Raw genomic sequence first — 11157 nt, forward strand, 5'->3', positions numbered from 1 at the left:
CCTCTGCCATCCTCTGTCCCCCTCCAACTGCTCTGCAACAACATGTTAGAATATATATATATATATATAAAAAGGTAAATAAATTTTTTTTAAAAGTCAAATTATTCAAAATGCTCTGAGCTCCTACTCTGTATAAAATAGTCTGATATGTGTTATTGGAGTTAAAATGAAGTAAAGAATTTGTTCCCTGTCATTAAGGATCTTATAATCCCATTGGGAAGCCAAGGTCAATACTAATACAGACAAAAGTGTAGTCTTCCTCTTCTTGAACAATAAGAATCTATAAAATCACACATTTCTATCTTTGCCTAGACTTTAACAAGCTTAGATTTAAATTTAGTGCCCAAATTCTGTAGCAAATAAAACTTTTCTAGGGGGTCCTTCTGGATTCAATTTATCATTAAAAGTTTTGTTACTTAATAATATATATTCTAATATTACAAACCATTCTGAATTGTTTCTGGAATCAGAAGGTCAAAAGCAGTAAAACATCTACTGGAGTGAGATAGTGGTACAAGAATAACCTGTGAAGACTCACAGACTCTTTGAGGTAAAGGGAGACTTCGAAGTCATAGAGTCAACTTCTTACCCAGGGTGGGTGTCCTCCTCTAAGCTCTCTGATGCATGGGCCCCAGCATTTCCCTGAACACACTTCCAGACCATTCTATTGTGAGTCAGCAATGCTGGAAAATTCCTAGACTGAACAGAAATCCACCTCCCATTAACCTCATCCCTAATGATCCTACTTCTGCCGTATAGAGTGATATACAACAAGCCACATATCTCTTCATTCAACAGCCCTTCAGATATTTGAGTCAATAATCATGTCCTTCGGAAGTCTCCACGCTAAACATGCCCAGCAGCTATGGCCCTTCATCCTGCTGTGCAGTCCTGCTGCATAGCAGCAGCTATGGCCCTCACCATTCTCGGGTGGATGGACTCTAGTTTACAAGGTCCTCTTTGGAACCTGTGCCCTGTACCATATGTAGTGGTACAAGTGTAACCTGGCCAGCACCAAGTACCCTGGGCCAGTCACTCCCTGCAGCATCAGGTCACTCTTTATTAATGTAGCCTCCGAAGTCACATTAGCTGTTTTAGCAGCTGCCTCCCACACAGGTGGCTCTTACTAAACCTGTGACTGACTTGACTCCCCTACCTTCTGTTTGACGCGACTGTTAGCCAAGTCAGGACTATACTGAGGCAATAGATTTTTCAACCAAAAGTGCAGGCCATTGTACTTATTCATGCTAAATCTCAACTTATTGGTTTTAGCCTATCATTCTAGTTACACCATGTTTAATGTTTATCCTGTCAACTATAGATTAGAAACAAATTTTAATCTATTTCTGTTATCTGTCTTTCCTAGCTTTCCATCATCTGCAAATTTAATCAGCCTGCCTTCAGACTTCAAAATTACTAATGACCTTGAACTAGTCATTTGACCTCTATAGGCCTCAGTTTTCTCATCTGTAAAACAAGGGGTCAGGGAATGACCTCCAAGGAATTTCAATATATCTTATACAAATTCAAATGGCCTGTTGGCGAAAGGCTAGAAAAGGAAAAAAAAGAATGGACTGATGATCCCTTTTAGTTATGGTCGAGTAAATGTTCTGGGTTCAAATACATGAATTTCAAATTTAAACCTCAGGCATTCTCTTAAGAAATTTAAACCCTGAAAACAACATGGTAGATACCTTCATTCATACCTAGACATTCAACTTTTGCATAGCTCTAGTCTGTGGAAGAGAAAAGCTACAGAAATTTACAGACACTTTGTCAATTTAATTGCAATAAATTCAGTTCCTAAATTCAGTATGTTTTCTAAAACTACTTGATAAAATAGTTTTTGTAGTGGATTGAATTATGTCCCCCCCAAACTCACTGGAGCTTGAATTGTGTCCCCCAAGTTTTATGTATTAGAAGCTTAGCCCCCATTGTGACTGTTAAGAGGGTGGGAAATGCTATTATGATAATTGAAAGGTGGAGCCTTGAAGAAGTGTTTGGACCATGCTGTAGTGAATGAATTAAAAACAGTGGTCAGGGGAGGGGTTCTGAGGGCTTTAAAAGAAGAGGAGGGCTGGCCTGGTGGCGCACTGCTACAGTGCGCCGCTTGGGAGTGCGGCGGCACTCCCGCTGAGGGTTCGGATCCCACATACAGACCGGCCGCTCACTGGCTGAGCGAGGTGCGGGCGCGACACTGAGGGTTGCGATCCGTTGCCGGTCACGAAAAAAGACAAAAAGGAAAAAAAAAAAAAAAGAAGAGGAGAGTCTGTCTTTTTCTCTCTCTGCTCCCAGCATCTTGCAATGTGAGAGACTCTTGGGTCACTGTCACCACCACCAGATGGACTTTGGACTTCCCGGCCTCAGAAACTGTAAGCAATAAATTTCACCCAGTTTCAGATATTCTGTTATAAGCAACACAAAACAGACTAATACAGTCTTATACTCCCTTTAATTAAATCGGTACAAAATACTATTTTTAATATTCAGAAATTCACTGAATAAGATAATTTAAGAAAAATCTATTACCACTTTTATTCACTCCTATCAATTTTGCAACAGCCTTTTGTCCTTTAGTCAAGAGCAAAAACCTTTGGCCTAATCTCAAGCTACATTTTAAAATAGTCCAAGTGAATAGATCCCCTTTCCTCCTGTCATGCTTAACTTTTTCAGTAGGAGAATAACACATGATTAAAAGGCCTGGAGATGTTACAGGGTCAGTGCTGCTCCCACCTGCACCCTCCCGTGTGTCCCCTTTCACATCTCCTCCCAAGGCTTCACTCTACCTTGCCAGACTATCAGTGCCTTGTCTGTAAACTTTGAGGGGACCATTACTCCAGTTGCTTTTCCCAAGAATTCCCCCCACCACCCATCCAAGTCCAACCTCTATGACAACATTTTAAGTTTTACCTAATCATCTGATCAGTGATAAACACTGAAACAAAAATATGAGGATCAGAGGGAAATCAAGGGCAGCTTTTCTGTAACAGAGTCAATATCAAATAAGCTCCAAGTTCCAACATCCCTGGAACCTGGGATCATAGAATGCTTGCCACTTGTGTTTCAAATTTTTCCTCCCTAAAGCCTAGAGTTCTGAGAAACTGAGTTTTTCTGAATTAATAAAAAACTACAAAGAACTAACCCTAACCCTAATTTTCCAAAGGGTCTATGAGATCAACAATTTAAATGCCAAATGCCAGGCAAGGGCACACCACAGGTGAGTGGAGTGGGACTAGGGGGGCAGTCAGTGCACTGGAAATCCCCCTGGAGAGGAGGATAGAAGACTCAAAAATGTTCGTACCCGTTGACCCAATATTCCACTTCTAGGACTCAACTGCAAGGAAATATTCACAAACATGGGCAAGATTTATGGAGAAAAAATATTATTGCTGTTATTTTCAATCAATGAAAGTTGGAACTAGCTCAAATATTCAGTAAGAGAAATTATGATACATTCATATGATAACATATTATATAGCATGGAAAATAGTGTTTTAAAAGAAACTTCAAAGGAGAGGAAATTTTCCACAAAGTTATTTTAAACAAAAAGCAGGATGCAATTATATGTATAATTTCTTGTACCACTATCTCATTCCACATATATATAGCCATATCTCAACTTAGTTTAAAGATAGAAAGCTAGAAAAAAGACTGGAAGGAAAAATAAATATTAAGCGTGGCTTTCTTTGGATGGTAGGATTACAGATGATTTTTATGTTTCTATATTTTAAATTTTTTTCTAAAATAAACATTTCTTCTAAAATATTAGTGGAAATAGATAAAATTAGTAAATGAGAGGTGGGAGAAATTATCAGAGATTTTGGACATCCCAGGACATCTTTCCCTAATGTCCACTTAGATGTTATCCACTGGGTGGCCTTACACCCTCAGCTGTGGCATCAAACAAGACAGGGTGGGAATTCCAGCTTCACCAGTTGTCTAGCTGGATAACCTTTCACAAGCAAGTCACTTATTCTTTGTGATCTTAGGTTCTTAATTTGTAAAACAGTGATGCAAAATCCTAACGGTGGACAGGAGGATTAAATAAAATAACCCATGAAAAGCCCAGATGCATTGTCAGAGCTCAGTTAAAATGTGTTCCCTTGGGTCGGCCCGTGGCTCACTCGGGAGAGTGCGGCGCTGGGAGTGCCGAGGCCGCAGGTTCGGATCCTATATAGGGGTGGCCAGTGTGCTCACTGGCTGAGCGTGGTGTGGACCACACCGTGCCGAGGGTTGCGATCCCCTTACAGGTCAGAAAAAAAAAAATGTGTTCCCTTGGGTCGGCCCGTGGCTCACTCGGGAGAGTGCGGCGCTGGGAGTGCCGAGGCCGCAGGTTCGGATCCTATATAGGGGTGGCCAGTGTGCTCACTGGCTGAGCGTGGTGTGGACCACACCGTGCCGAGGGTTGCGATCCCCTTACGGGTCAGAAAAAAAAAAATGTGTTCCCTTGCCTTATTCTAGGACTGGAGCAAAGCACCTGCAGATTTGTTGGTGGAACAGAGTGGTGTGACAATGGGGGCTCCAGAGGGTGAGCGGGGACCACCTCTGAGCCATACTAATTAATGAGGTAGATGATGACATGGTTAAGGAAACTCCAATTGTGGCAAGCAAGAGCCCCTTCTCACTGAGTCACCAGCCAAGGGTCAGCCCTCTTCCGATAGTGCATGCTGGAGTCCATCTGCTTTCAGCCACCCAGCTTCAGATGGATATAGTACTGAAGCTAATGATCCTTGAAGAGAAGATAATCTCTAAGGCTTCTTTCTGCTCTGATTATAATGCCATGATTATAATAAGCAGATGCTGATAGGAATTTGTTCAAATCTACCCTGTCTTCCGTCTAACTTATTTTAGTGCTTGCTGGATGTCTTTCAAGTTCCATGGGCGTGACAATGCAGAGGTGTTTGTCTGGAGTGCGAAAGAGGAGTGGGGCTCCAGCAGAGAGAGAGAGTGTGTGTGTGTGTGCACTAATCTACAAGGTCATCGTCACCATCATAGTAATACTTTACTATTCACAACTTAATTTTATAACGTTTTTCATTTTTCAAGACAACTTTGTATTCTTTATACGGTTGATATTTCAGTGCAAGTCGGAGAGGTTAAGTGACTTGCTCGGCGCCCAAAGCTTGGTTCCTTCTCCAGCTCCCCAGAGATTGCCCTACTGATGCCACTGCTGGGAGGTGTGTTTTCAAGGGTGAGCCTAGCGAACATTGAGCTTTGTATTTAGCAGGATTCTCCGGGGCAAGGAGCCTCAGGATACTGCTGGAATTTCCAGCCCTTAAGGTGTGTGTTGAGGTTGGGATTGGGAAGGGGAGAAAGGGAACAGGGCCGGGAGGAGGAGGGATGGTTTGGTTTGGGTTTGGGACTCTCCGGGTGGTACCATCCAGCAACTCCCCTTCTCTAGGTCCCTTGTGACCCAGCAGAGGCCCAGGAGAGAGCCCAACACGTCATCTTATAAATTACCCAGTCTCAGGTATTTCTATTATAGCAATGAAAATGGACTAAAACACTAATTCCCTGGTCATTTATTTGGGGTGAATTTTCTCAGAATAAGTGATAACCCACAGTCTTCTGAAAATAAGCAGAGAGAGAGAGTGTGTGTGTGTGTGCACTAATCTACAAGGTCATCGTCACCATCATAGTAATACTTTACTATTCACAACTTAATTTTATAACGTTTTTCATTTTTCAAGACAACTTTGTATTCTTTATACGGTTGATATTTCAGTGCAAGTCGGAGAGGTTAAGTGACTTGCTCGGCGCCCAAAGCTTGGTTCCTTCTCCAGCTCCCCAGAGATTGCCCTACTGATGCCACTGCTGGGAGGTGTGTTTTCAAGGGTGAGCCTAGCGAACATTGAGCTTTGTATTTAGCAGGATTCTCCGGGGCAAGGAGCCTCAGGATACTGCTGGAATTTCCAGCCCTTAAGGTGTGTGTTGAGGTTGGGATTGGGAAGGGGAGAAAGGGAACAGGGCCGGGAGGAGGAGGGATGGTTTGGTTTGGGTTTGGGACTCTCCGGGTGGTACCATCCAGCAACTCCCCTTCTCTAGGTCCCTTGTGACCCAGCAGAGGCCCAGGAGAGAGCCCAACACGTCATCGCTGACCTGCTACCTTTCCTTCGCTGCCGTCCTCAGCCGCCGCAGGAGTCGCCCGCTCCTGGTTACCACGGCAACCGCGCGGGTCCCGCAGCCCGCTCGGCGGCGCTGACTCCCGCAGCCAGAGAGGCGGGCGCCGGGATCTCAGTGCTGCGTCGACCGTGAGCCTCGGAGCCTGCGAGAGAACCGCGGGGAGAGGACGCGGGCAGGAGGACGCGCCTCGGGGCCTCGCGGTGCCGGGCCCCGGCGGGAGTCGGGCTGGACGGCGGAGCGCGCGCCCAGGGTGGCACCTGCGGGCCGAGCGCCGACCGAGCCCGCGGCGGAGGTGCAGGGCTGGAGCCCTCCCGGTGAGTCCCTCGGGTCTTCCACTGGGTGAGCAAATCCCCTGAATGACGAGGTCGTGTGTCTTGATGGAGGCCTTTAAAGAAAATCGCATCTTTAAATTGCGTATAGACTGGGAAGCATTTTCCTTTCTGACACCTTTGGGTTTCTGGGAATTGCTTCGTCTCCCTTTAATCGCGCTCTTTTTTTATTTGTTTTTATTTATTTATTTATTTATTTATTTCGGTTTCTATTTTTATTTTTTCTTTTCTTTTTTTTTTTCCCTAAACGCACTACCCTCTTAACCAGTGGGAACTACAACCCAGTGTCGGGGTCTCGATGACCGCACACCCCGTTCCCCGCAGTGCGCGTGCCAGCGTCACAAACACACACCGCACAGCCTGTCAGAGAAGCGGCCGACCTCAGTTTCCCGGCCACTGTCATCCAATTATCTTTATGTTCCTATCCCGCAACCAAAGAAATAACGTCCCCAGGCAAACCAGTGGAATGCCAGACCTCAGAGGAACGCCAGGGGTTCCTGGCGAAGCTGTGTCCTTTCTGGTGAGCTCAAGGAAGTGAATCCATGAGCTCATCCAGAAGAAACAATTGTCACCCAGGGAGGGACATCTATTCCGCTCCAGCAGAGGGCGCCGGCGCCCGCCTCCACCGCGCAGGAAGCGGGCGCGCGCCTGTACTGCGGGCTGCTCCCGGACCTTGCACAAAGGCTGGTGGAGCTCACGCCCTCCTGGAAGCGGAGGAAGGGCCAGATGAGTGCCGGAGGGCTGCGCTTGTCTCAGAATCGAATGATCCTGATTCCATGGCAGAATACTTTCTGTGTATCAAGTCTTCTTCTAGCCTGCCAACCCCCCCACTCCTCACCACTCCCACAAAAAAAGAAAAAAAAAGCTTTCTTATTGGCCTGGCACTCTGACCAACTATTTAGAATTTTCGTTGTTGTAAAGATTGAAGGAAAGGGTGAAATCTTGTTAAAATGAAGAATAAACTGAAGGCTGAGCTGCTGGGCCTCTGCAGTACTGTTCACTGATTCTCAGCCCTGGCTGCATGTTGGAACACCTGGGGAGCTTTAAAAAATCCTGAGGCCTGGGTCCCATCCCCAGAGATTCTGACTTCATTGGTTTGGGATACAGCTTAATGCTGGGAGTTTTTTAAAGTTCTCAGATGATTCTAATGAGCTAAGTTTTCAACCCACCATTCTAATCAATCAGGATGATATTTTTCCAGGTGAACTTGGTAATAGTTTAGCTTCTCAAACAGGCTGCTGTTGTAGGGCAGGGTACATAACTAAGGAGTGCCTGGAAGCTGCAGGCAAAGAGAGCTGGCAGGGACTTGGGCTGGTCAAAGAAGCTCAGGATGAAGGAGATTTTCAGAGGAGAGAGGGAGCATCTCTGTCGGAATAGGTCCCCTCACAACATGAAGCATTCTGACCTATATTCCAGAGCAAGGGAAAAGGAGACGCATACCTTTGCAAGTCTATAAAGCTGTGGCCCCCTGTAGATTTACGGACTTCGTATCTATGTATTAACCACAGTCACATGTAAATCCCCTGCCGACTAGAAGGAGGAAGAGGAGGGGTTAGGAAGGAAGAAGCAAGAATAAGATCACCTAGAAATTATAAAGTTATCCTCTACAGGCCTAAAACCCTTTGAAAATGGCCTGAACCCCTCCTCAGCCTAAAGGAAATCCTGGAAATTCCCTTTTCCTGAAAATTGGAGCACCAGGGTTAGATCCTCTCCACAAGTACTGTTACAGAGTAGAGGGCAAGAATGTTCTTATGACCCTTGTGTCATGAAGCTATCTCATGAATATTCATAAACGTAATCACTGTGAAGCAAGTGGGAAGCAGAAACCACACAGCAATATTACAGTGCTCACGTGCTCAAGGAGGTTAGGTACGGCCTGAGAACTCAGGTCCTGAGAAGGTAGAGTTTTAAATACACTAGAAAGTGCGATGTGCATTAAAGTCTTTTGGGGTGATAGGTATAAATGATAGGACTATGTCTTCTGAAACTCTTGGCAAAGTTCGGTCATTCACTTAATAAGCAGGCAAGAGAATTAAACTAATATTTAAAGAGCATCCACCGAGGTGGGTCACAAAGCCTCGTCAGCCAGGGCCACTAAGGGAGCAGCAGGAGGTGCCCCCTGGCCGGAGATGGGCCCCAGCACTCCCACGCTGCTGTGCCGGATCACTGTCTCTGTGTTCCCAAGGACTGACCTAGACATGCCCTCTCCTTATGCCTACTTACTCTCTCCAAGCAACCTGCAACAGTTATAACGACCTCCATCCTTCCCTTTATTCATTGTTTTTCTAGTCTGTGCACAGCCACACACACAGCATTATCTTGTCCCCTGTTCCAGTCCACCTGACCTCCTGAGACAACACCTTCACTGACCCCCTGGGCCTCCTGCAGGCTTCCCCACATTCACTTGGCAAGCTGGCAAGGGCATGCCTCACCTCGCCAGATCTAGGCCTCTCTCAGCTGACCTGGAGCTGCTTCTGACTAGTTCTGCACAAAGAATGGTTCACTGTGGCTTCTGCTATCTGCCCAAATGCCCTTTCCTGACTGGTCACCACAGAGCTGATCCACCTCCCAAGGTAGGCCAGGCACACCCTGCCTAGGCTGCCAGCTCTCTGGACTGCTAATCCAGGAACAGCAGCACCATGCTCACCTCTCATTACCCTCCCCACCACCTCCAATACCTGTTCTCTGAAAGGGAAACTTATTTCACAGGCCACTGGGAGGAAATGCCCAGTTGATCTAACCTATGTATATCAGTTTATCTTTAGGCACTACCTAAACTCAGGTATGCTGAATGGGAATGCTACAGAGATTGTGACGCTTTCATAAAACCCTGTTTTATACTTTTTCAAACTGTGGATTTTGAGTCATCAGTGGATCATAAAATAAGTTTGGTGGCTCATTAAATATATATAGAGAGAGAATAGAAAATATCAGAGTACATCATATGTAGTAAGGGGAAGTTTTTTTTCCTAAAATTTGTTTTTCAGTTTTATGTATATGTATGTATGTTTGTGTGCACTAAGTCTTCATGTAAAGTACATTTCTTATTGCAGATCATGGTCAAGAAACTTTTAAAGTTATTACCTTACAGCAAACACTAGCAGAAACCAGAGTTGAATAAAAGTGAAATACTAAAAAGTAAAATTCTAGAGGAGCTAGCAAAAAATAGAATTCAATAGATTTTAGATCTATGGATCATTTTGAAGCAATAGAAGAACCCATGGGGGGGGGGGAAGCTGTTAATTCAAATTTAAAATTTATGTCAAATGAAAAATGAACACTGTGAGAAATATTTGCATTTTATATTATAGATTAAAAGTTAATATCTGTTAAACGAAGAATCCCTTTCAGAAAAGAAGGGCAGGGGCCGGCCCGTGGCTCACTCGGGAGAGTGCGGTGCTGATAACACCAAGGCCCCGGGTTCGGATCCCATATAGGGATGGCCGGTTCGCTCACTGGCTGAGCGTGGTGCTGACAACACCAAGTCAAGGGTTAAGATCCCCTTACCGGTCATCTTTAAAAATGGATCCCTATATAGGGATGGCTGGTTGGCTCATTTGGGAGAGCGTGGTGCTGGCAGCACCAAGTCAAGGGTTAAGATCCCCTTACCGGTCATCTTTTAAAAAAAAAAAAAAAAGAAAAGAAGGGCAGGCTGGCTGGTTAGCTCAGCTGGTTAGAGTGCAATGTTATAATACCAAGATTGAGGGTTTGTACTGCCAGCTGCCACCCCCCTGCAAAAAAAAAAAATGAGAAGTGGGGTGGAAGAGGGAGAAGCAGAGAGATTTAAGTACTGACTTGGGCCTTTTGAAGGCCTAGTTCTATAAGGTTTTTTCCTGGTTATGGTGATTCAAGAAAGTAAGTTGCATGTTAGAGTTACAGCTTCTGTTTTCTCATAAACCTGTACTACTCTTTTGATATTGAACCAAACCTTTAATAAAGCATTTTGAATACCACAGAAAGAAAAAAATGTAATTTTTAAAAAAGCATTACAATTTTATGCACCACTACCTACTGTATGATTCCATTTACATCCCATTCTAGAAAAGACAAAACTGTAGGAAAAGTAAACAGATTAGCTATTGCCAAGGCTGGAGGTGTAGGATTTGATTACACCTCCAGCCTTGGCAATCGCTAATCTGTTTACTTTTCCTACAGTTTTGAAACTTTAATCTGTGCACAGGTGGAAGACAGCATGCACACGTGCAAGTAGCTACAGTGATGGTTTACAGATGAGATTTAAGTTTTCAAAATTCATTTCCCGTTTTTATAGTCTTTTCAATAACAAAGAACCCTCAAATAAAACCTGCAAGATTGGAAGAAATGAACGTAAAGGAGAAGAGGACAAATCCGTAAAATTATCATATTACCATATAGAATGTTGTTTTCTTGGCCCTAGAAACCAAGAAAAATCCTGAGAGTCACAATTATGTTGAATCGATCCATGCTATGTGGATTTTCTCTCACTCTTGCTGAAAGCTAATGTTCACTTTGGTACGGTCCTTGCTGTGGCAGGTAGTCTGTGAATATCTACTGACTGACTGACTCCCAGGCCTATTGTTTATTCTTTTTTTTTTTTTTTTCTTTTTTTGTCTTTTTTCGTGTCCGGCAACGGACCACAACCCTCAGTGTCGCGCCCGTACCGGACCGGGACCGGCAACGGGATCGCAACCCTCAGTGTCGTGCCCGTACCGGACCGGGACCGGCA

The 11157-nt window shown here is 44.6% G+C and overlaps 1 protein-coding gene across 2 annotated transcripts in view; it reads left to right on the top strand.

Annotated features, from left to right (window-relative positions):
* Positions 1 to 6402: 6402 nt before the first annotated feature.
* Positions 6403 to 11157, top strand: part of MICAL3 (microtubule associated monooxygenase, calponin and LIM domain containing 3) — a 200002-nt gene continuing 195247 nt past the window's right edge. For both annotated transcript variants that reach the window (XM_008578162.1, XM_008578154.1), the window contains exon 1: positions 6403 to 6437. The gene's annotated coding sequence lies outside the window, so the exon portion shown is untranslated. The remainder of the gene's footprint in view (positions 6438 to 11157) is intronic.

The sequence above is a fragment of the Galeopterus variegatus genome, unplaced genomic scaffold, assembly GCF_000696425.1.
Source record: "Galeopterus variegatus unplaced genomic scaffold, G_variegatus-3.0.2 Scaffold73, whole genome shotgun sequence".
Taxonomy (NCBI): Eukaryota; Metazoa; Chordata; class Mammalia; order Dermoptera; family Cynocephalidae; genus Galeopterus; species Galeopterus variegatus.